Source organism: Nomascus leucogenys, chromosome 11, assembly GCF_006542625.1.
Source record: "Nomascus leucogenys isolate Asia chromosome 11, Asia_NLE_v1, whole genome shotgun sequence".
NCBI classification, from domain to species: domain Eukaryota; kingdom Metazoa; phylum Chordata; class Mammalia; order Primates; family Hylobatidae; genus Nomascus; species Nomascus leucogenys.
In genome coordinates, this window is record NC_044391.1 from 48,553,586 (window position 1) to 48,576,532 (window position 22,947).

Sequence of the window (22,947 nt, forward strand, 5' to 3'; positions counted from 1 at the left end):
GGCTGCAGTGTGCCATGATTGCACCAATGCATTCCAGCCTGGGCGACAGAGTGACACCCTGTCACCACAAAAAAGAAAGAAAACTAGCAGGATAGGGGAGACAGCTTATCAATGGCTCACATTTTTTTTAATGTATTTAAGTAGACAGTAAATTTAATCTGGTCAGTAGTGTGATAAAGACACCAGAACCTAATCTAATCATAGGCTGCAGTATTTGAGCTATAAGGCAAATAATAGCTAATGTTTCTGACTGGCTGGCTTACTTTGTCCATAGTAAGTACTATTACTAGTGTCTAGGGCTTTACATGAATTTTACATAAATAACCTCATTAATCCTAACATCAACCCATTTGGGGAAGTACTATTAATGTCATTTTACCCATGAAGTCCCTTTCTAGGTGATATAATTCAACATGTGTATAGATGAACAGGAACCTTCAAAAGAGAGACTGGAGTGGTGAAGAGATTGGAACTGTTTGAAAAGATGAGGAAAATTCAAAAGAGCTAGAGTTTTTCAGCCACATGAAAAGATAACTTTTGTTGATGTAAAAGATCAGGTATTTGTCAGATATGGGGTAAGATGGTAAGGCTAGCTGTCCATGAGCCTGGGATAGAAGTGATAGCCACAGGCAGGCAGGATGGTGGTTAAGAGCAGGGACTCTGGACTCAGATGGCCTGAGCTGAATCCTGGCTCTGCCGCTATTGTGTGTGACCTTGAGCCAATCTCATGTTTTCTGTACTGAGTGTTGTCAACTGTAAATGGAGATAATGATAGTACTCACTCCTCAGGTGAGGATTAGATGAGCAGATGCCTGGAAGGCCCTTAGCACAGAGCCAGGTGTATGGCAACTGCTCAGTAATAGTTAGCTGCTATTATTGTTATCGTACTGATCAGGAGAACTGTTTGTAGATGCGACAAGCCGCTGAAGAAAGTAGTGGGTTCTGCTTAATGAAAATAGTTGTGCATCAACTGCATTCTACCTAGCAAGGATGCTGTGCTAAGTTTTTCAAGGTGCCCATGAAATATGTTTGAGGCCCTGTGCAGTGGCTCACACCTGTAATCCCAGCACTTTGGGAGTCCAAGGCAGGCAGATCACAAGGTCAGGAGTTCGAGACCAGCTGGGCCAACATGGTGAAACACCGTCTCTACTAAAAAAAAAAAAAAAAAAAAATACAAAAATTAGCCAGGCATGGTGGCATGGGCATGTAATCCCAGCTACTCGGAAGGCTGAGGCAGGAGAATTGCTTGAACTCGGGAGGTGGAAGTTGCAGTGAGCAGAGATCATGGCACTGCACTCCAGCCTGGGTGACAGAGCAAGACCTCATCTCAAAAAAAAACCAAAAAACGACAAACAAAAAGAAATATTACGTCTGTCTGTCTGTCTGTCTGTCTGTCTTTCTTTCTTTCTTTCTTTCCTTCCTTCCTTCCTTCCTTCTTTCTTTTTCTTTCTTCCTTCCTTCCTTCCTTCCTTCCTTTCCTTGCCTTTCTTCCTTTCTTTTCTTTTCTTTCCTTTCCTTTCGAGACAGGGTCTTACTCTGTCACCAGTCTGGAGTGCAGTAGCATGGTCATGGCTCACTGCAGCCTCAAACTCCTTGGCTCAAGCCATCCTCCCATATCAGCCTCCTGAGTAGCTAGGATTACAGGTGCATGCCACCATGCCAAGCTAATTTTTATTTTTTGTAGAGATGGGGTATCACTATACTGGACCTGTGCTCAAGCCATCCTCTTGCCTCGCCTCCCAAAGTGCTAGGATTATAGGCATGAACCATCACACCCAGCAAAGCATTATGTTTCTGTGACGTTGAGGATCTTAAATAACGTGACTATTTTCGTTTTTGTCTCTTTCTTTTAAGAGTCTAATGAAGCGGTGCCTTTGTCCCTTGCGGGCACTCGAGGACCTAGGCTGAAGGAGGCTCTGTCATTTTTAACTCTTGGCTTCCAAGGGCTCTTGAGGCATCTCCGTCCAGTGAGACACAAGGGGACAAGAGTGTGGAGGAGCATTCAAGAAAGGGTGTTAGCGGCAAGGCCTGGTAGAGACACACAGCATTTCTGGGTGCATTCCATTGGCTAGAACCCAGTTATGTGGCTTTACTGAGAAGCAAAGAAGGCTGCTGGGAAATATAGTCTAAGTCAAGTACCCAGGCCCAAGGGAAGTGATTTTGGTGGACAGTTAGCTGTTTGGGCCACCGGTGGCATTGAAAAGGGAATTCATATTGGGTTCAATTAGTAATAGTGTCTTTATTCAGTTTTTGATACATTTTCCCTTTTGTTCTGAGGAAGTTACAACTTGGATATCACTATCGTTTTTAAAGCCCAAAGACCGATTGCTTCTTTTGTTACCTGAATTTTGTCACTGTTAGTTGTAGGAGAGATGCAGTAAGTTCAGCTTTAGCTGTCAAACATAGTGAAGAAAGAGCTGACTCACCAAGATCCACTTTCATGTTGGAGAAGAACACATCTGAATAATGAAAAAGCCTACAAGTAAACAGCATACCAAATATTTGTCTTTGCAAAGTTCATCATAGAAAGCAAGGATTATTTCATTGCTAAAGGAGAAAGATTACATTAATCAGGTAGGGTGTGACCATACTGATGTTTTAACAACTTCTGTTCTTTGGCGGTTATTTTTAAATTGTCATAGTTATGTTGTAAGGATTTTTAAATGATATACCAGTTCGGTTTAACAGTTTCGTTTCTTATCTGCTCTCAAACTGCAGTTCTTCGGTATGTTTTTTGAGTTCATTTCCTCCCATTGATGTCATCCTTAATATAAGATTTGAAATAACTATTATGAATGGATTACTTATATATACACCTCTATCCATCCTTGGTTTGCATACGATAAACTTTTACAGTTCATTGTGCATACATTACATAGTTAGAAGATTAAGTGTAAGCAGAGTAAAATGTCATGGTAGGAGCAGGATTCAACAAATATTTATATGCCTTCCATGAGCCAAGCATCTGCTGGGCACTGTGCTGGGGAAGCTACCGTGAAGTAGGCAGACGAGGCCTCTGTCCTCTTGTACTTGTAGTCAGCCCAGGTAGGCAGGTAGTCAGGCATCCATTTACAATGCAGTGTGACAGGCAAGGCAGGTGTTTCAGGAGACACATGAAGCTCTGGGCTTTACTGAGTGGAGGCCGCCTCGGGTTAAAGGCACACATTTGTAATCGTGTTCTTTGGCCGCAGAAATAGCAATGCTGGTACACTGCATCAACAGAATTGCCTCACAGGTCAGAATCCATTGCAGCAGGGTTCTACAGGCTAAGCCCTATGCTGTATTATTTCACAGTGTCACTGTTGTTGTGAATAGTGCTTCAATGTTTGGCACTTGGGGTCATTTTGTGACATAAATGTTGGATGGGATCATACTCGTTTTTGTGAAATATAACCCTCATTGAGCCACCATCAACAGACAATGGTTTATGAAGGTCTTGTTTCCTGATGGGATGTTGATGTTCACTGAGCAGTCCTTACAGGTGTGTGGTGTACAGTTACCAAATGATTTGTTTGCTTCAAGAAGTTAACTGAGCAATATGGGCATTTCACCTTCAACTCTAACCTGTCTTGTTTAAGCAAGGTAATAAACTATCCAGGCCCAAATATGGTTTAGCTGTTAGTACAGGAAGGGAGGGAGAAACATGTCAGCCCTTGGAAGTGAGCCAGGGTCGTGGGAGGTAGAGTGGTGAAATGCGATGATCCCAGGTGCTAGGGTCTGGAAAAGCTGGCCCTCACCCTCCAGAAAATACCTTGCTTTCCCATTTGTGGAAGGGGCTGGTTCCTGCTCTTGTAGATTGCCATGCAGGTTACAGATGATGTGCTTAAAGCACAAGCATGGTTCAGCCCTTCATTCTTTCACCAAATATGCCCCATGCCAGGCACTGTCAAAGGCACTAGGAACGTAGCCATGATCAAAAAAACCCTGCCTTCATGGAGCTTGCAAACCAGTCTGGAAAGACAGATAATAAGCAAGGCGCATAAGTAAAATGTTGAGTATGCTATTGGTAATAATTTCTAAAGAGAAACATAGGGCAAGGGAAGGGACTTAGTAGTCAGGGGTGGGTTGCAGTTTCAGAGGTGGCAGCAGGGGAAAGTGTCATGGGGGAGAGAGTCTTAGAGTAAGGTCTGAAGGAAGTGAGGCAAGACGTTCTGGCAGATGAAACAGCCAAGGCCTTTGATATGATTTGGCTGTGTCCCCACCCAAATCTCATCATGAATTATTGTTGCTATAACATAATCCCACGTGTCATGGGAGGGGACCAGGTGGGAGGTAATTGAATCATGGGGGAGTATTTTTCCCATGCTGTTCTCGTGATAGTGAGTAAGTCTCGTGATGTCTGATGGTTTTATAAAGGGCAGTTTCCTTCACGTGCTATCTTGCCTGTCATCACGTAAGATGTGCCTTTGTGCCTCCTTTGCCCTCTGCCGTGATTGTGAGGCCTCCCCAGCCGTGTGGAACTGTGAGTCGATTAAACCTCTTTTTTGTTATAAATTACCCAGTCTTGGGTATGTCTTTTTAGTAGCATGAGAACAGACTAATACAGCCTTGAACCAGGAATGTACCTTTTATAGTTGAGGACCAGACAGAAATGGACCAAAGAAAGAGGGGGTAGTGGGTGAGGCAGAGGAGGTGCAAACAGGGCCCAGGCATGCTCAGTGGCAGCTAGTGCTGTGGTGACCATGGCAATGGCCATGAGGTCTGAGCTTGAACTTGCCTCTCTTGCTTAACTCTTATAATAACCAAGAAGGTGTGTGTGTGTGTGTGTGTGTGTGTGTGTACATACTCATAATATTTATATATAATATTTTTAAAGCCTTCGTTCCATCTTGCACACCAAACCTTAAGTAATTTTGTAAATTCATAAACAGTCGGATCTATGTAAGGCCTTAAAACCATCTTGTATACATTAAGCAGTGGGTCCATTGTCGGTACACTTTCTGGTAGAATCTTATACAAATTCTCCTGTGTATAAACAAACAAGGTGGAGCTGCCCAGACTAAACTCTAGAACAAGGCTGAGGTTTGCACCAGCTCCCTTTTCCCAAGGTGGCACCTGGGGCTTCTCTGAGGGACTGTGAAGCCCCCTGAACTCAGTCTGAGGCTGGCATCTGGTCCAGAGGATGCCAGACTTGCCTGTATGTCAGAATCACCTGGGGGACTTTGCCAACATATATAATAATTGAGTCACTCTTGTATTCCTACTACCTAGATCCTGCAATTAGCAATTTTCATCAAATGTATCTATCCATCCTCCCGTCCCTCTATCAATCCAGGGCAGACATTCATGTATTCACCTGTGAGATTTAAAAAAATAATAATAAAAATTGCAGGGCCCCTATTCTCAGGCTTACTGAATCAGAATCCTTGAGCTTGGGGCCACTGTGGGAACCACTCATCTAGTCCAGATTCCCTTTTCTACTGATAAGGGAAGTGAAGCTCACAGAAATTGTCTTTCTCAAGTTCCCACAGATAGCCAGTGGCAGGACTCGTACCAGACCCTGGGTCATCACCTGTTTTTGGAGGACCCACCTCCTCCCTTTCCGAGATTTTGCTTGGTATCTGCTTAGCAACATCGCTTCTTTCTAAGATCAAATAATACTCTGGACCTACTCTTTATCCATGAACAGTTTGCTGAGCCTCTGCTATTTTGGGGGATTGCTAAGAATGTATTTTCTCCTTGGTCAAAACTTTCAATCATTATCGTGGAAAAAAGGAGTATAACTATAGAAACAGGTGTTTCCTGGCTGGACATGGTGGCTCACACCCATAATCCCACCACTTTGGGAGGCTGAAGCAGGAGAATAATTTGAGTTCAGGAGTTTGAAATCAGCCTGGGCAACATGATGAGATCCCATCTCTACAAAAAATTTAAAAATTAGCCAGATGTGGTGGCACACACCTGTAGTCCCAGCTACTCAGGAGGCTGAGGTGGGAGGATCGCTTAAGCCCAGGAGGTTGAGGCTGCAATGAACCTTGATCACACCACTGCACTCCAGCCTGACAAAAATATCTCCAAAAAAGGAAAGAAAGAAAGGTTTCCAGAGTACAGGTGTGTGTCTTTGCTCTTAGCTGCCTCATTTCCAGCAATGGAAAGAAACACTGGGCTGGGAGTCCAGAGATGAATCACAATCTTGTCCTGTAGCAAACTGCATAACAGTGGGAAATCCACTTCATTCTCTGAGCCGGTTTCCTGCTTTAAAGAACAAGTGGAGTTAACAAGATCTTACTAATTGATTTCAATGGTGTTTTCCAGCTCTGATATTTGGGAACCACTAACTTAGTGTCTGGCCAAAGACTGACCTGGTCAGCTCAGCTTCCTGGACTCCAGCAGGCTATGATCCATTTTCTTCCCTTCAATCTTGTTAGGTTAGGCATAGATGGCAGAAGACAGATAAGATGCTCCAAACCTAGAGCATAAAGAAAATTTTCAGTTGCCAGCTCCAATGGGACTTAGTTCCCTCTGAGAGCTGTGCTTCAGCAGTTTCCCCAAATCTAAGCTTCCCAGGAAGCCCCCACCCTGCTCCTGATGTTCCTCTCTGTAGCTTCGGAAGAACTGTATGGCACTGACCTTTGAGTTCCTTCTGGCTCTCAGAGGTCCCGGTCAGCAGGCTGCAGACACAGCGTCTGCCACTTGGATATTAAGGTTGCCTGTATCACTCTTCAAAGCCCAACCCATCAAGAAATGAGTTGAACTAGCAGCTCATGGTTTAGTGGCTGCATGTGGGCCTGAGTGGTGACCGCCACCTTTCCCTTGGTATGACATCCTGCCCTTCAATGTGAGAAGTGGATTCTTTCATCCCTTTATTTTTTGAAAAAATTTTTATTAAAAAAAATTTTTAGAGACAGGGTTTGAGTCCGTCACCCAGGCTGGAGTGCACTGGCGTGATCATGGCTCACTGCAGCTTTGACCTCCCAAGTTCAAGTGGTCCTTCCACCTCAGCCTCCCAAGTAGTTGGGATCACAGGCATGTGCCACCACACCTGGCTAGTTTATTTTTATTTTTACAGAGAAGGGGCTCCCTACATCACTTAGGCTGCTCTTGAACTGCTGGATTCAAGCAATCCTCCCACCTCGGCCTTCCAAAGTGCTGGAATTACAGGCATGAGCCACGGCACCCAGGCTTCATGCCTTTGTGTTTTGTTTTGTTTTGTTTTGTTTTTTGAGACGGAGTCTCACTCTGTCGCCAGCCTGGGGTGCAGTGGCGCCATCTCGGCTCACTGCAACCTCCGACTCCCTGGTTCAAGTGATTCTCCTGCCTCAGCCTCCCGAGTAGCTGGAACTACAAGCAAGCACCACCATGCCCAGCTAATTTTTGTATTTTTAGTAGAGCCACAGGGTTTCCCCATATTGGCCAGGATGGTGCCGATCTCTTGACCTCGTGATCCGCCTGCCTCGGCCTCCCAAAGTGCTAGGATTACAGGCATGAGCCACCGCGCTCAGCCCATGATTTTGTTTTAAATACTGCCCACTCTTGGCGCCTCCCACTACTCCTGCCTGCCTGTCAGCTGACAGAGCCAAGCAACCTGGCTGGGATCAGTTTCCTGTCTTTAATCCTCCCCAGCCCTGCAGGTGCCCTTTGACTCATCCCTCTGGTATCTTCCCAAAGGAAAGGGTTTTTCAGAATCCCTTCGTAAGGGTTTCAGCGCATCACAGATCTAGAGTTGCAGCTGGCACCACTTCCTCCTGTCATGGCCTGATATGATTCTGATGGCCGTGGTTCAGTTCACCTTCACCCCTCAGACTGGGGGTGCTGCTCTTTCACTTAATGATAGTCCCTTTTAGTAACCCAAACTTTATATGGGTTATGAAAAAAGATAGTATGAACATTTTAAAATTAGATACAAATCTAAATAAAATTTTTAAAGAGTAGCGAAGGGAGACCCATAGCTAAAGTGCACAGTAACTCTCTACGTGAAGGATGGCTCAGGACACAGAATGGGGCAATGGTTATGAGCATGCACTTGGAACTCACGTGGGCCTGAGTTTGAATTCTAGCTGCACAACTTAGCAGAATGACTTTGGTTGAGGTAGAGGATCCTTCTAAAACGTGTGAATAAAATAATAATAGCCTCCTTTGTAGAACTGTTATATTAATGAGAGGGTGCACAGAAGGCAATGTGGTACCTGGCACATAGTAAGCACTTGGTACATGTTAGCTATTGTCATTATTAAAATAGAAATGCTAGGGATTCACCAAAAGTATAGGGTTTGGAGTCAAATGGCCCAGGATTGAATCCTAATTCTGTCACTTACTGTGCAACCTCCAGCCAGTTACTTAACCATTCTGTGCCCCAGTTACCTCGTCTGTAAATTAGGAATTCTAACAATCCCTATCCCTTACAGTCATTGTGAGGATTAAATGAATTAATTCAACTCAGAAAATACTTGCATGCCTACTGTGTTCTGAGAACTGAAGGCTTAGTTAATAATGAAGACAAAAACCCATGAACCTCTGCCATTATGGAACTCACATTGTAATGGGGTGTGGGAAGGAATGGTGGCAAAATTAGTAAAATGTAATTCATGCAAAAGCATTAAACATTATGTGTGAATCGAGTGCATTTGAAATGTTTATACAAGTGCTTGCCTGCCTTATGGAAAGCACCTAATAAATGCTAGTTATCGACAGTGATTATCAATATATTATTCCTGCTACTGCTACTACTGCAGATAGTAAATATATTTAAGTTTATAATAAATACATGATGCAAGGTAAAATATAGTTTGCATTACAGCATAGATGGCTTGCATATGAAAGGGCTACGTGAACTTTTGGGCTGATGTAAAAGCGTGTGTTGTGAACTTTTCTGATAGCGTGAATGAGCTGCTTTAGGACTCCACGGTGTAATATAATTCATCGTAGCCAATATTGCTGCCAGATATTAGCTCTGGACCCTAGAACTGTATTCTTACCAGATTAGATGTGGAGAAGATGCTGAATTCAAGTCAGCACACTCCAAAGGCCCGTGTGTGTGTGTGTGTGAGTGTGTGTGTGAGTGTGTATGTGTGTGAGTGAGTGTGTGTGAGTGTGTGTGTGTGTCTTCACAAAGTTTATAATGATAATTTAGTTGCTTTGGGACACACTGGGCAGCCTGTAATATTCTTTCCAGTTCTTGAATTTTGTGATTTTTTTTTTTAACCTAGTATTTTGGCAAGCAGCGGTTGTCTCTAAGTAACACAGAAAAAGTCCTTTTTCAACAAAGCCTTTAAAAAAGCCTCCTGGCTCTCAGGCATTCGAAAAACACAGTTGTGTGGGTTTTTTTTTTTTTTTTGTTTTTCTTTTTCTTGCAAGACTTAGCCGTGAAGTCAAGGTCACTGCTTCCTAGGGAGCTCAGCTGCACAAGAAGCCTAGAGCTGCATTGCTGGGCCTGGAGCCTGCCCTGACCCTCTGTGCTGGACTGTGCTTTCCCACCCAGCTCCTGCACCCTTGCTTTTCTTCTCCAGTGGTATCCCAGGCAATAATAAAGAGGCTTTTGAAATCGCAGAGTGGGAGCTCTTTCCCTACTGTGGGCCACCAGGCCTGCCTGCAAAAATTGGATTCGTGCAATCCATTTTCACACTGATTCATCTCTCTGCTCGCTTTTCACTCCTGTTTTGCTGCTTTTCTGTGTCAAAGTTTTTGTATAGTTGTTCCCCCACCACACCCTTGTCATGTTCTTCATTATTCTGAGCTGGCAGGTCATCATTGCCACCAGCATTTCAAAGACATGTGGTCCTTCCAAATGGACTGCACCAATTTCTCAATGTTAATAGATCATCTATAAAAACAAAGCTGTATTTTATACTTTCCAGACCCTTTGTTTAAATGAGACCTTACAACAGAGGCCCAGTATGTAGAACAGATAGGAACACTTGTGATGGAGAACAGGTTATATACTGATCAATAGCACAGATTCTGGAGAAACACAAGCTGGATTCAGGTCCTGGCTTCTGTGACTTACCATAGCGCTGTGGGACCTTGAACAAAATACCTAACCTCTCTGTGCCTTCTTTATCAGGGAAATGGGGATAATAAGAGGCCTTATCTGTGATAAGGTTAGTAGAAGGATTAAATGATTTAAAGTGTGTAAAATGTTAAGCACAGTTCCTGGCATATAATAAATGCTCAATAAGTGTTTTATTACTATACCAATAACCATAATAATTATCATTAGTAATATTATCCCCCAGGTGGAAAAATAAATAAAAACTAGGGACCCCAATTTATTAAGCCAAAAAGGAAAAAAAACAAATAAGCTGAAAATTGAGTCATACAAGAAACTGCCTTTCCTTTTGTTCCTAAGCAAATAGCTGCAGATAAAAGGTTAAACATCTCCACTGGTAGCTACTCTGGGTTCACCTTATCTTATGGAAAGTACTAATTTACTGAGCCCCAGATGAATAGATAATCTACTATTTCCCTACCTGTTGCTTTTCTCTTGCAACACGTGGGTTACCATACCCTCCCTCTTTCCCCTCCAGCCCACTTTTCCCCTTTAAATGTTGAAGCCCTCAAATTCATCTTTGGAGAAAGGTACTTACCACAGACTGTTTCTGTGATTCCATGTTTTTTTCTCCCAGGCCTTCCTTAACTTAAGCAGGCAAAATGAACTTTTAAATCAATTGAGACATGTCTTGGATACTTTTTGGTTTACACCCATCAACAGTCACTCAGGGTTTCCCATGGAGCTGTTAAAAACAGCTGTTCAGTATGGTACTTTCAATGCCATGCTTTTCACAAATTGCCTTTGCCCATAGAAGACATTGAATGAATGTCAGAAGACCAACAAACCAATCTTCATATTGTTTTCTGGAATGGATACTTAATTCTTTAGCTTATGAGCAGGCTCTCAAACAGGCTAATTTTGTTCAGGCCACGAGGCTGGTTTTGTCGGTGATTGGGCAACTGTGCCCTTTCTCCCTCTGCGTGAGGACCAGTTGCTCACACACAGGCCACCTCTGCCTGTCACAGCCATCAGGATTCTGCCACTTAAAAGGGTAAAGCGGTATTCTGTTTAGGGACACCACCTTTTCTGAATGTGGGCTCTGCAGACAACTTCCTTACCCCAAGTGGTGCAGGTTTGTGGATCAGAGCCTCTTAGGGCTAGTGGTGCCACAGCAGGAAGAGCTAGACTAGCCCACTGTTCTTTCTGCAGCAGATACATAATAACATGATGCTAAAGTATTCATTACCATTCTAGTGCATTGCCAGCAAGCAGTCTTCTGGTTGACCCAACATTTCTGCAAGAACTCTCAGGATTAGCACATTGGGAATGTGCTTGGAAGAGAGATGTTCCTAACGTATCTGTGTGTAATGTGTGTAGTGTAGGTATATGAATATATACAATAAGCTGTGCAAAACAAACCTGTCTCAGGTTAGGCCTAAAAGAAATCAGGTAACAGGCTTAAAAAGCCAGGCAAACCCCAGCTGTCTTGTCTTTTATCATTTGGTATTTCACGGGCTTTGTGCCTCTCCATACTTCACATCAGGGATGTGCTGATTTCTTCCACCAGTGTTCTTTGTTCCACCTCCTCTAAAAAGTCTCCACCCATCCTCCCTGCCCCCACATATCTGTATTTGCTCCCTTCCCCTTGGCTTCTTATCTGCCTGCAAACATACTCAACGTTCTCTCATTTCGCACAAGCTTCCCCTTATCCCTGTGTCTTCCTCTTTTTTTTGAGACACAGTCTCACTCTGTTGCCCAGTCTGGAGTACAATGGCGCGATCTTGGCTCGCTGCAACCTCCGCCTCCTGGGTTCAAGCCATTCTCCTGCCTCAGCCTTCCAAGTAGCTGGGATTACAGGCACCCGCCACCATGCCCAGCTAATTTTTTGTATTTTTAGTAGAGACAGGGTTTCACTAGGTTGGCCTGGCCTCATGATCTGCCTCATGATCTGCCCACCTCGGCCTCTCAAAGTGCTGGGATTACAGGCATGTCTTCCCTTTAACTTGGTTCTCTTCACATCCAGGATTGTCCCTCAGAGCATGCATTCCCTGGCTGCATTTCCCCCTCATGAGAGCCTCGATTCTGTCCCAATGTGCTCCCCCATCTCCCTTCCCTGTGGTATGGTGGAGCTGACTAGCTGCCCTCGTGCTGCCTTTTTCTTCTGAGCATGGGGAACAACCTTCCTCGGCCTTCGGTGTATTGCAGGTATAGCTACATGACTCAGTTTCAACCACGGGGGTGTGGGCAGAGTGATATGTGACCCACAAAAACCTCACACATACTGTTGTCTTGAACTGTTATGTTCCCTCAAAAAGTTATGTTCAAGTCCTAACCCCCAGCACCTGTGAAAGGGACCTTACTTGGAAATGGGACCTTGGTAGATATAATTAAGATGAGGCCAAATTGGAGTAGGGTAGACCCTAAATCCAGTGACTGGACTTAAGAAGGGCATTTGTAGACAGACACAGGGAAGATGACCCAGTTAAAATGGAGGAAATGGAGGTAGAGACTGGGGTTAAGAAGACACAAGTCAAGGAATACCAAGGATTTCCTGAAGTCACCAGAAGCTGGGAAGAGGCCAGGAAAGATTCTGCAGAGTCTTCAGAAGGAGCATGGCCCTATGATTTTGATTTCAGGCTTCCCGACTCCAGAACTGTGAGAGAAGTCATTTTCTATTGTGTTAAGCTGCCAAATTTGTTGTGACTGATATTACATGAATCCTAGGAGACTGCCACACATACCATCCTCACTCTTCTCCAGACTAAAAGTTGACAAACCAGGATGGCTTTGGAAGTGCATGCTGAAGCTGGCAGAATACCCCTGCGACTATGCCCAAGCCAGTCAGACCTTGTATTTCATGTGTGACATGAACACACACTGTATGAAGCCATTGAGATATTTAGGATTATCTGCTATAGCAGCTAATAATACCTTATTAGCTTACAGAGAGGTTAAAGGCAGCTACCATAAGTACACACCAACTGCTTTTGAAACAATCTCTCTGCTCAGCTTCTAGGATTTCCCCTCCCCCTCCCTCCCTTTCACTGGTGGAACCTCTTCACACCTGCCACTGGAATGCAAGCTGCCCCAGGGTTTGTCTTCAGCCAGCTTCTCCACATCCCACCCTGAGCCATCTCATGCACCTTCAGCATCCACTCACATCCCGATGTTGCCCAAGTGTAGAAGTCCAAGGCGCACTTCCCTCCCACACTCCAGGCCCCATGACCACCTTCCTCCAGTCATCTCTCCCCTCTTGTCAGCCTCCCACCTCTCTGCAGAGCGTCAGGAGCTTTCCATGAGGCACTGGCAGGGTTCAACTTGAACTTCCCTCACACTTGATCATTCTGCTTCCCCCACAACCCTAACCAACTGAGCAAGCCGATTTATTGTTTGGCTGGTGGTGTAACTGCTTTTTGGGTATTTATTGGGCTGGGTGGCCATGAACTTGCTGCCTTTTGGTATTTCTGAAAGAGTCTGTTGAGAGAAACAGTATATAGGAAGGATTTCTATTCCTCGCACCCTTCTAGAAATTCTCAAATCTATCCCTGGATGAAGCCTGAAGCTCACACTTGTGGCCCTGCACAATGGTTTCCTGAACGGCTTGCTTATGCCATGCGCCTCCATTGGAGAAGGTTGCAAGAAACAGCTGTGTGAAATGTGCTGTGGCATTCACTGAAGGACCCTGCTGAAGAGCTTGCTCATTCTATCACACAGCCTCCTCTTTTTTCAGGACCACAGAGGACTTTTCTCTCATATGCAATTTAGGAAAAGCCCGGGGACTGAGAGCAGGGTAGTTTTTTTTGTTGTTTCTGTGGCTTTTTTTAATTCATTCTGGGCCCTGAGTTGTGTAAACTGATCCTGGTTTGTATCTGTGTTACCTGTTAGGAAGCATTTGTGACCCACTTCTAATAAGCACAAGGGCCTTACAGTACGTGTTTTTTGTATTAACTTAATTCCTACCTTCCTGTGATCTTTCTAGTTTTATTTTCCACACATATTTTTATTTTATTTTGTGTGTGTTTATGTAATCACCCTTTCAATCAAGGGTAAAGCTAAAGTATGGGTAAATAAGATGTCCTGCAAATCTCATACTTCAGATGCCCAGAACTAGCATAGTTTTCTTTCCCCAGTAGAGCCCTCTCTCCTGTGTTCTTAGGCCACTAAGTGCCTAAACTTAAACCAAAAACCTAGGATAATTTACCCTGACCTGCATTCCCCCTCCCCACCCCTTCTGACTTCAATCCCTGTTAATCACCAGCTGCATCTTTTGTAGACTCCATATAGAAGCCTCACCTGGGCCCCTTACAGGGCTGGCCACTGCATTGGCACCCATCTGGCAGACCCCAAGATTACTACAATGTGGGGTGGCCACACCACTTCTTTGTTGAAAGTCCTTCAGTGATGTATCTTCAAACTGAAGTCCAGATTCTAGCCTCTTTCTACCTTCACCTGTCACTTTTTATCCTCACATCCTGAGCTCTGGCAATGCCAGACCAGGTACTCACATCTCCCTTGTCTTGACAACATACTTCCCTCCTCCTCTGTCAAGAACAGCCCTGGGATATCTTCTAGAAGATTCAGCTTCAGCATCACTTCTTCCCTGAGGTCTTCCCTGACTCCTCCATCCCATCCCAGGCAGACATCTGTTCACTGATGCCTCTCTGTGTGCCGGGGGCCCAAGGGTTTCCCCTCTATTTCTTTTGCTTCACTTTTCACACTGCACTGTAACTGGGTGTCTCTCTCTCTTCCCTAATAGACCAGAGCTCATTTATGGCAGGAATCAAATCTTATCTTTGTATTCTCTCAAAACTCTTCTAGAAGCAGGCTCAACTCTGCTTAGGTGCTTCAAAAATTGATGATGTATAGTATTGCTGCTTGAAAAGACCGTGACAGCATTGATACCATTGCAGGCTTTTCCATATTCTTTAAAGACAAGTAGGTGCAGTCAGTCCAGGGGACATCATTAACAGTGGGTGCTCAAGGACCTGGCATATGAATGACAGAGATGGCTTCTTTTGGGGAAACACACTCTCCTTACGCCCAGCACATGGAGGCACCTAGCAAACATGGCCTCCACCTTACTGTGCCCAGCTCCCAGTCCATCCTCACACGTCAGTTCTGATTCCAGATGACATCTGGTGGACATCAGTTCTCTTTTTCACCATTGCACTGCTGTTGGTCATGTACTGTCACACACCTCATTGAACTTCGGCAACAGACCCTGGTTCCCTCTCTCATCTCTGTCCTGTACCAGTCCAGTTTCCACACACAACAGGGATAACCTTTGTAAAAGATAAACCCTCCTCTCAAAGCCCTTCAGAGATGACTACTGAGCTCATCTGAACTTTTTTGATGACCTGCATGGTCCTTCTGACTGGCCCCAGCCCATCCCTCGAGCCTCCCCTGAGCCTGTCCTCTTCCTAACTAAGCGGCACGCATGACTTTGTCCAGCTCCTCACACAGGCCGAGCATCTGCCACCATGCGGCCTTCACACATGTGGTTGCTTCTACCTGAACTTCTCTCCCTCCATCCTTCTCCATGGCCCCCTGTGCCAGTCCTTTCAGCCTCAGCCTCACTGTCCCCTTCTGGACCTCCCTGACTGAGGCATCTCCCACCTTCACAGATGGATCACGGCTCCTCCCTATATTATGAGCTCTGTGCAGCAGAAACTGCCCTCTCTGCTTCCCCATCTGATCCCAGTGGCTAGCACAGTGCCTGGCATGAGGTAGGAGGTGCTCGAGGAGTAAACTCTGAAAGAAAAAAAAAAATAGGAGAGGAAGAAAGGTCTTGGAAGTTCTGATTTGATTGGTAAAAGTGTGTTGTTCCTGGGGTTCCTGTTACACTCAAGGTCACATGGATTTAATTTGAGACCTTTTTATAGTTAAAAATGTCAAGCTCCTTTGGAGGCTGAGCCTTCCATATGCACAGAATGTTTTTATTCAGTATAGCTGTTACTCAGCATTTCAGACAGATTTGCTTCAGAATGGTGGTTTGGCTCTGTCTAGCATTTGCAGCCATGATCTCCACTCGCTAATTTAGGGCATACCTAGATTTCCAGCACACATTTCCCCCTCCTGACAATATAGGACATAAGCCAGGGGACGTTGGTGTCCCTAGACGGTGCCTCCACATCCTGACTCCAGAGTCTGTGGTCTCTCTGGGTGCACTCTGTCTTCTGGGTCACTCCCATTTGTTCTCATTTCACTATTTTTGTCCCTGGCAATTGTCTGGACGGAAATTCACCAGAGTTCAACATTTTTAGTATTATTGGATCTTACAAAGGAGAGGAGAGAGAGGATGGTCCCCCCCGGCATGGAGCAGAAACCAGTGCAGACAAAGAAAAGGCAGCAGCTGGATCGAGGCAGGAATCCAGGACTGAGAATCACCCTGGCCTTCACTGGAGGGGGCAAAATGCATCAGGAGCGTTCCTCTGTCTTAGGACGTTGGCTCTCTCAAAGCTCACCCCACGTGTTCAAAAGCAACCAGGAGTGGAGGTGAGAATTAATAGTCCACCATGAGTGTGGTAGCAAGCACAGCAAATGGAATAATGAACCCCTCAGGTTTAGGTCTGGCCAAACCACTAGCCTGTTAAGATTTTGGTTGCTTCACCCCTAAAATGAAATGATTGAAGATTTCTAAGCTCAACAATTTCTGTGAAGAAATGTCATTTACCACATCTCTGCATTATGCACCTCTAGTAAATGTTTAATGATCTGCAATAAGTTTTAGAGTCACGTTAGTGATTTCAACTTTCTGTATTTGACAAGTGTTCTAATTACCCATCAAGTGAGGAAGAGCTGAAGAAGAAATGAGCCGAGGACTGGCAAGAGGTTGTAGCAATTTGTGTTGTACTTTGACCTGCTTTGTCAAGTTGTGAACAATTAGTCTCACAGCTGAAAAGCAACTGCTGCATGCAAAGTAGGTGATCTGAAATCAGGACCACTGCTCCTGATGCCCACTCCCTCTCGTACACATTTACCCTATCTGGATTTGGTGCTCAGCCCTGACTGATGATCTTCATAGCATGGTGTGCGGTAGATGGCCATGGTTTATAGAGGGAAGGGAGCCGAGGCTTGGCCTAACAGCCAGTCCAGGGTAACAGGGGACAAGTGGAAAGGCCAGCACGCAACGCTGGTCTGCCTGATTCCACCCAGACAGCCCAATGTGGGCAGGTAAGAGATGACCTTGGATGGATTCACAGACCTGAAAAGACCATTTGCTTGATCTGGGAGGCAGCACATATTGGGAGCCAGGTAAATCTGCTTCTCAGTCCCTGCTTGGGGACTTCAGGACCATCACTTAGAAACTCCTCTTGCCTCCTTGCGTTGTTGAAGAGAAATTAGACACAGTACCTGCTTCTTGGCAGGTGCTTTGAAAAAAAATAGTTTCTTTCCCTTCAATAAGAGGAAGGATTGAATCATGCAAAGTTCTTCAGGTCCAAAGGCATTTCAGCCTCCTCCAGGTTTCCCTGCCAGCCTCTCCCTTCTCGGTCATCAATGAAGTGTTCTTTATTTCTTAACCGGTATTGCCCCTATTTTTATCTTATTTCATCACATGTTCCTCTGTCATGCTAGATCCCTATTAATTTCAGTAGGGATGACACCACGTTCAAGAACCTGAAGAAGAGACCCAAAGCCAACAAACAAGACACAAGGTTTTATTATGGGGAACTTACACACAGAAATGGCCCAGTGGTGGCAGGCTGGACAGAACTGCAACTGCTTGTAAAAAGGACGCAGTTTGTATAGCGTCTTCACTTAGCATCCTCCCCCTAGCACCCTCCACATGGCAACCCTCATTTCTTGAGTTACTGCTGTCAGGTGTGTCTGCTATAAGGATCATTTTCGGGGTATGCATAAGTTACTGCTGTCAGGCGTATCTACCATGCCTCTTCTGAGCCTCCAACAGAGTCTACAATTGAATGAAAAGCCAAGCCTTGGAGGAAGGCGAGCTTCTGAAGTTTCCTGTCCTGCTGTGTGGCTTTCTGAGCATGGGGCTGCTCCTTGGCTATCCGGAGTTCCCAGAGGAAGATCAGGAAGGCCTTTGCTGAGGCCTCTGACGCTCATGGCCAGGCACTGCTACAGACTCCATGGCAGTGAGCCCCCTCTGGACAAGCACACATCAGGTGTGGTCACCACAGGGTCTGATCACAGAGCTTTGTGCACACTCACCTGACCACCTGTGCAAGACAGAAACCTCTCTAAGGAACTCCTAAGATGGGCCATACATAGTTAGGGGTTAACCCGAAGGCAAACTTGGGGCTTGGCAGATTCTCTATAACAGTGACTCCCAAGTTGTTGGCACACAGCAGGGCAGTACTACCAAAAGAGGAGCTGCAGACGGGGCACTGACTGGGCCTGTGCTGGGAGACCCTCTGCCTGGCTGTGGGTCTCTGGTCTCAGGCCACAGATGGCAGGTCCTGAGAGTGGGAAGAGCCACTGCTGGGAGCCACGTCCATCTCCCTCACACCAGTCTGCAGAGGTCAGTCTTCATGTCGAAGCCTTCCAGCTCCTTGCTGTGTCATTCCCCATGGGTAAAATTAAGGCAGATCATGCCCACGAGTGCCGTGGCCTAGAATGACTCTCACCGCAGCCTATTTATTACACTAAGCCGGCCAGCTCCACTGTGTGGACTCCCCAAACTCTTGCAAAACGCTCCTATAAGTGGCTACCTTTTATAGAGATTCTCAGTACCCTTCTCCATCCCTTTTTTTATGGGGAAATGAGGGCCTACAAGGCTGGGGCGATGAGAAGCACTAAACAGGCCTATCTCTGCCTGGTGTTTTGTGGTAGAGATCTCTACCTTAGTACAAAACATAGACCAATTTTAGCAGGGAAATTCAAAGATTTGTTATACAGTTTTTGCTGTAGATATATGTCATGTTTCTTGTAGAAAATGTAAACAGGCAAAAAAGAAAAATTGCCTGTAATCTCCTCCGCTCCCCAACCACTGTTACCAATTAGGGGTATATCTTTCCAGCCTTTTTTCATACATAATCCCATTTTCCCCCCAGGGAAATTACACTCTGCATACAGGTTTGAAACAGCTTTTCCCCTTCCTCCTCAAACACAGAGTAATGGAAAATAATCTAAACATTTCTTAATGCTTCCAAATAATGGATATGAACTTCTGATCCCTTGTTCCTCCGTAACTGTGGAGTCCTTAGGACCTTACTTTATAGTATTAATATTTATTGTTGGCTGTAGTCTTCTTTGAGATTACGGCTTTTTATTTAGTTTTTTTCTAAAGCCTCCTGTGTTGTGGTTTTGTTATCTCTTGCTGCTGTTAATGAGCCTGCATGAAATAGAATTCCTTCTCCTTTCTGGATTAGTCCTTATCTTTTCTGACTTGAAAATCATGTACGCCCTGGTGTTTGCACTGTATGTAAACTGAAAGTAAACAACATCTAAGTTAGGGACAGAAGGTCACAAGTACTTAAGGTTTTTCATAGAGCAGAGTATGACTGGTGTGTGGTTAGAATGTAATCTTCAACCTGGGACTCAGTGCTTACCCTTCAGAGCTAGTCTAGGTCATTTGGCTATTTTCTCACCTTTTATAGGAAAAGTTATTTTTCTTTAGTCATTCTGGGAATTGGCCTGTTAGGATGACATTTAAGTTGCTCCAGGTTAAATTGTAGGACAGAGTTAGGTATTGGAATTCCTGTATATATTTAGTGGGGTCTGATGAGAAAGAGCCTAAACACTGGCTGATTTGGGAAAGGTCTGATAGAGAAAAAGGCACATGTACCCTGACTATGCCTTCAGCTCCAGCCACCTCTCTAAGAGGAAATTGTTGAGCAGGTGGGGGAAAGCTAGTTGCAGAATGAAACTGTAAACCAGACTGGGTGTGAGGAGGGGAGGTAATAGAAGGGTTATAGGGTGGGGGAGCAAAGGCTGAAGAAGAGTTGGAGCCTGATTCAGCCTGGTGGGGAGTGACCTGAGGAGGAGCAGTCTGGGGAGGAGGTGAGAGGTCAGATGGGTTAGTAAAAAAGGAAGATTCACAAGACTCAGTGACGCTTGGGGTTGGAACTGAAGGGACAGGCGGGAGGGAAAGAAGAAAGATGTGGGACGAGTCTCATTGAGAGCAGAGACTAGGGAGGGACCAATGTGTAAAAGAATGCCTGGACGTCAGGCACCTCAGACCATTTGCCCATTTTTCAACAAAAATTATCTAGATCTTGTAAAATGGAGAAATCAAAAGTGCTGATTTCTGGCTATTTAGAACCATTGTCGAGTTTGTATTGGGGCCAAGCAGTATTGCAGAAGAAAATAAGACGCTTAGATTTTAGGTCAGGCGAGAGTTGAAGAGGTTTTAAGTTCTTGAGAACACAGGCTAAGGGAGAAGAAGGAAGAATGGAGGGTGGAAGGTTGCCCATAGTGAAGGAGGCAAGTTTAAAAAAAGGGTAGAGACATGGAGAGAAGGGGTGGGGGGTGCTTGCCCCCCAGGAAAGTGGAAACGGGGTGGGAGGTGCTTGCCCCCCAGTAAAGTGGAAACGGGGTGGGAGGTGCTTGCCCCCCAGGAAAGTGGAGAAGGGGTAGAGACACGGAGAGAAGGGGTTGGGGGTGCTTGCCCCCCAGAAAAGCAGTGCTTGCTGCTAAGGGTGAAAGACCAAGGCAGGTGTCCCCACATGGTCAGACACCTCTGAAACATGGGTGAATAATCAGGCAGGCGTCCCCACAATGATTAATCACCAAGGGAAGGCTGTCTTCCCAAGTCCGTGACCAGCGCCAGAGTTTTGGGTCCACAGATAAAATGTGTCTCCTTTGTCTCTACCAGATAATGAAAGGAATTGAACTTAAGAGAAGGGAGAGATTGAAGGGTGGTGCCAAGATTGAAAGGAGAAAGAGGTTGAGGGATAGAGAGATTGGAGAAGAGAGTAAAAAGAGACCTCTTACCCAATTTAAAATCAGTGAGATGTTCCTTGGGCTGGTTGGTCTGAGGACCTGACGTCATAGGTGGATCTCTTCATGGAGTGAGGGCGAGGACAGGGGACTGGTATCCCAAAGGAGTCCCGCTTACCCAAGTCTTCGGCACCAAATGTGTCACACGTTCATGTGAAGAGATCACCAAACAGGCTTTGTGTGAGCGACAAGGCTGTTTATTTCACCTGGGTGTAGGCGGGCTGAGTCTGAAAAGAGAGTCAGCAAAGGGTGGTGGATTATCATTAGTTCTTACAGGTTTTGGGATAGGCGGTGGAGTTAGGAGCAATGTTTTGCAGGCAGGGGGTCGATCTCACAAAGTACATTCTCAAGGGTGGGGAGAATTACAAAGAATCTTCTTAAGGGTGGGGGAAATTACAAAGTACATTGATCAGTTAGGGTGGGGCAGAAACAAATCATAATGGTGGAATGTCATCAGTTAAGGCTATTTTCACTTCTTTTGTGGATCTTCAGTTGCTTCAGGCCATCTGGATGTATACGTGCAGGTCACAGGGGATATGATGGCTTAGCTTGGGCTCAGAGGCCTGACACTAACCACCACAGCATTTCATGGAGAAAAGAAATTCTCTTAACTCTCAGATAGTTCCTGTCTAGATGACACCTGTCTTGGGTTAGATGCTTCTTTGTTTTCCTCCACAGTTTGAAGGTTTAAATAAAATGTAGCCAGTGTGGAGAGTGAGATGATTGCAATTATGGAGGCAGAAGGATAAGAAGTTTGAAGTTTAGGCAAAGCACGTGTCCCACCACCAAGATAAAACAGTGATTCAGTCAAGAATCTGAGTTTTGGCTTAATTTCTCATGCATGTGCATTGTAGGTCATCTTTAAATTTATTTGACTTGTGAAAACAATTTTAACTACAAATAAACACACAAGCAGTATAAATACAGAAACTCCACACAGGCAGGGACCTCCCTTTGGTGAGAACTCTATAGGCATAGATGAATCATGCTGAGATAGTTTGCATCTGTGAGGTTCATGTGAACTTAGAGGCCACCAGACCTCAAGGCAAAAAATAAATACCCTTCAAAGACTTTGTAGCTTCCAAGAATTATTCATGTGGAACCCAAATGAAGATGTTGATTTCCAAGAAAGAGATCTCACAACTACAGTGGATGACTGAGTGATTCCAGCCAAACACAAGAAAGTATTAACTTTTTAAATCTATTATTGAAGGAATGTAATTGTAATTATGGTACATTACCTAAGGGTTCTGGGGTAGTTTTAAGCACTTAGCTTTAAGCACTCCAGTTGAGCCTTTTGAATGGCAAATTCATGTGTCAAATTACAATGAATGTCTCTATTAATGCGCTTTCTAATTCCTTCTAAACCTCACTCCTCAATTGCACCAGGCTGGAGCCATAAAGGGTTGCATGTGGGAAGCCTCCATCTGCTTTTCTCCTTTGAGAGGTGGTTGTGAATGAGACCAGCCAATGGGAATAAGATAATAATTGTGTGCTAAGAGTCTCTTGTTCTGTGGAGTGTGTGACTTAGTGACTGATGCTAAACATTTGAAATTGTAAATTTGAATAAGTCCATAGAAATTGGGACACAGAAACATGGGTCTTAAATGATACAGCTGCTTCCGAGTGTTTTCTGCAGTGGTGTTATGGTAGGAAGTGCCTCTCAATAATGCTATTGTAAAGACAACCTTACAACTTGAAACTTGCCCCCAGAAAAACACTTGAAAATAGTAGATCTATGATGGTAGATTTCTGGTGAATTTACTAGAGTGTGTTTTCTTCCAGTTAATTTATCTCTTCATTGATTTTATTCATTCCTGTGATCTGAGGGTTAACTGGTCTATTTTCATTTTACAATTTGAGAAAGAAGTTAAATCCTAAGTAACTATAATAGTTTCTGTAGAACTTAAGATATTTTTTATGCACCTGAAGATTTTTTCAGCCTTACCAGGCCATGATATAAATATTTCTCCTATTTCTTGTGTTGAAATGGGAGGTATCTCAGGAAGCTGAGTTTCCACTTTTGGCATAACTAATCCCAGCAAAAACAGGAAACAGTTGATCTATCAAAAATCACACTCCTGATTTTATCCATGATGTTCTTCCTCCTTTCCTGT

At 44.7% G+C, this 22,947-nt stretch overlaps 1 protein-coding gene across 3 annotated transcripts in view; it reads left to right on the top strand.

Annotated features, from left to right (window-relative positions):
• Positions 1 to 22,947, top strand: part of PPM1H (protein phosphatase, Mg2+/Mn2+ dependent 1H) — a 305,024-nt gene that overhangs the window by 160,834 nt on the left and 121,243 nt on the right. The gene's annotated exons all lie outside the window — the stretch shown is intronic.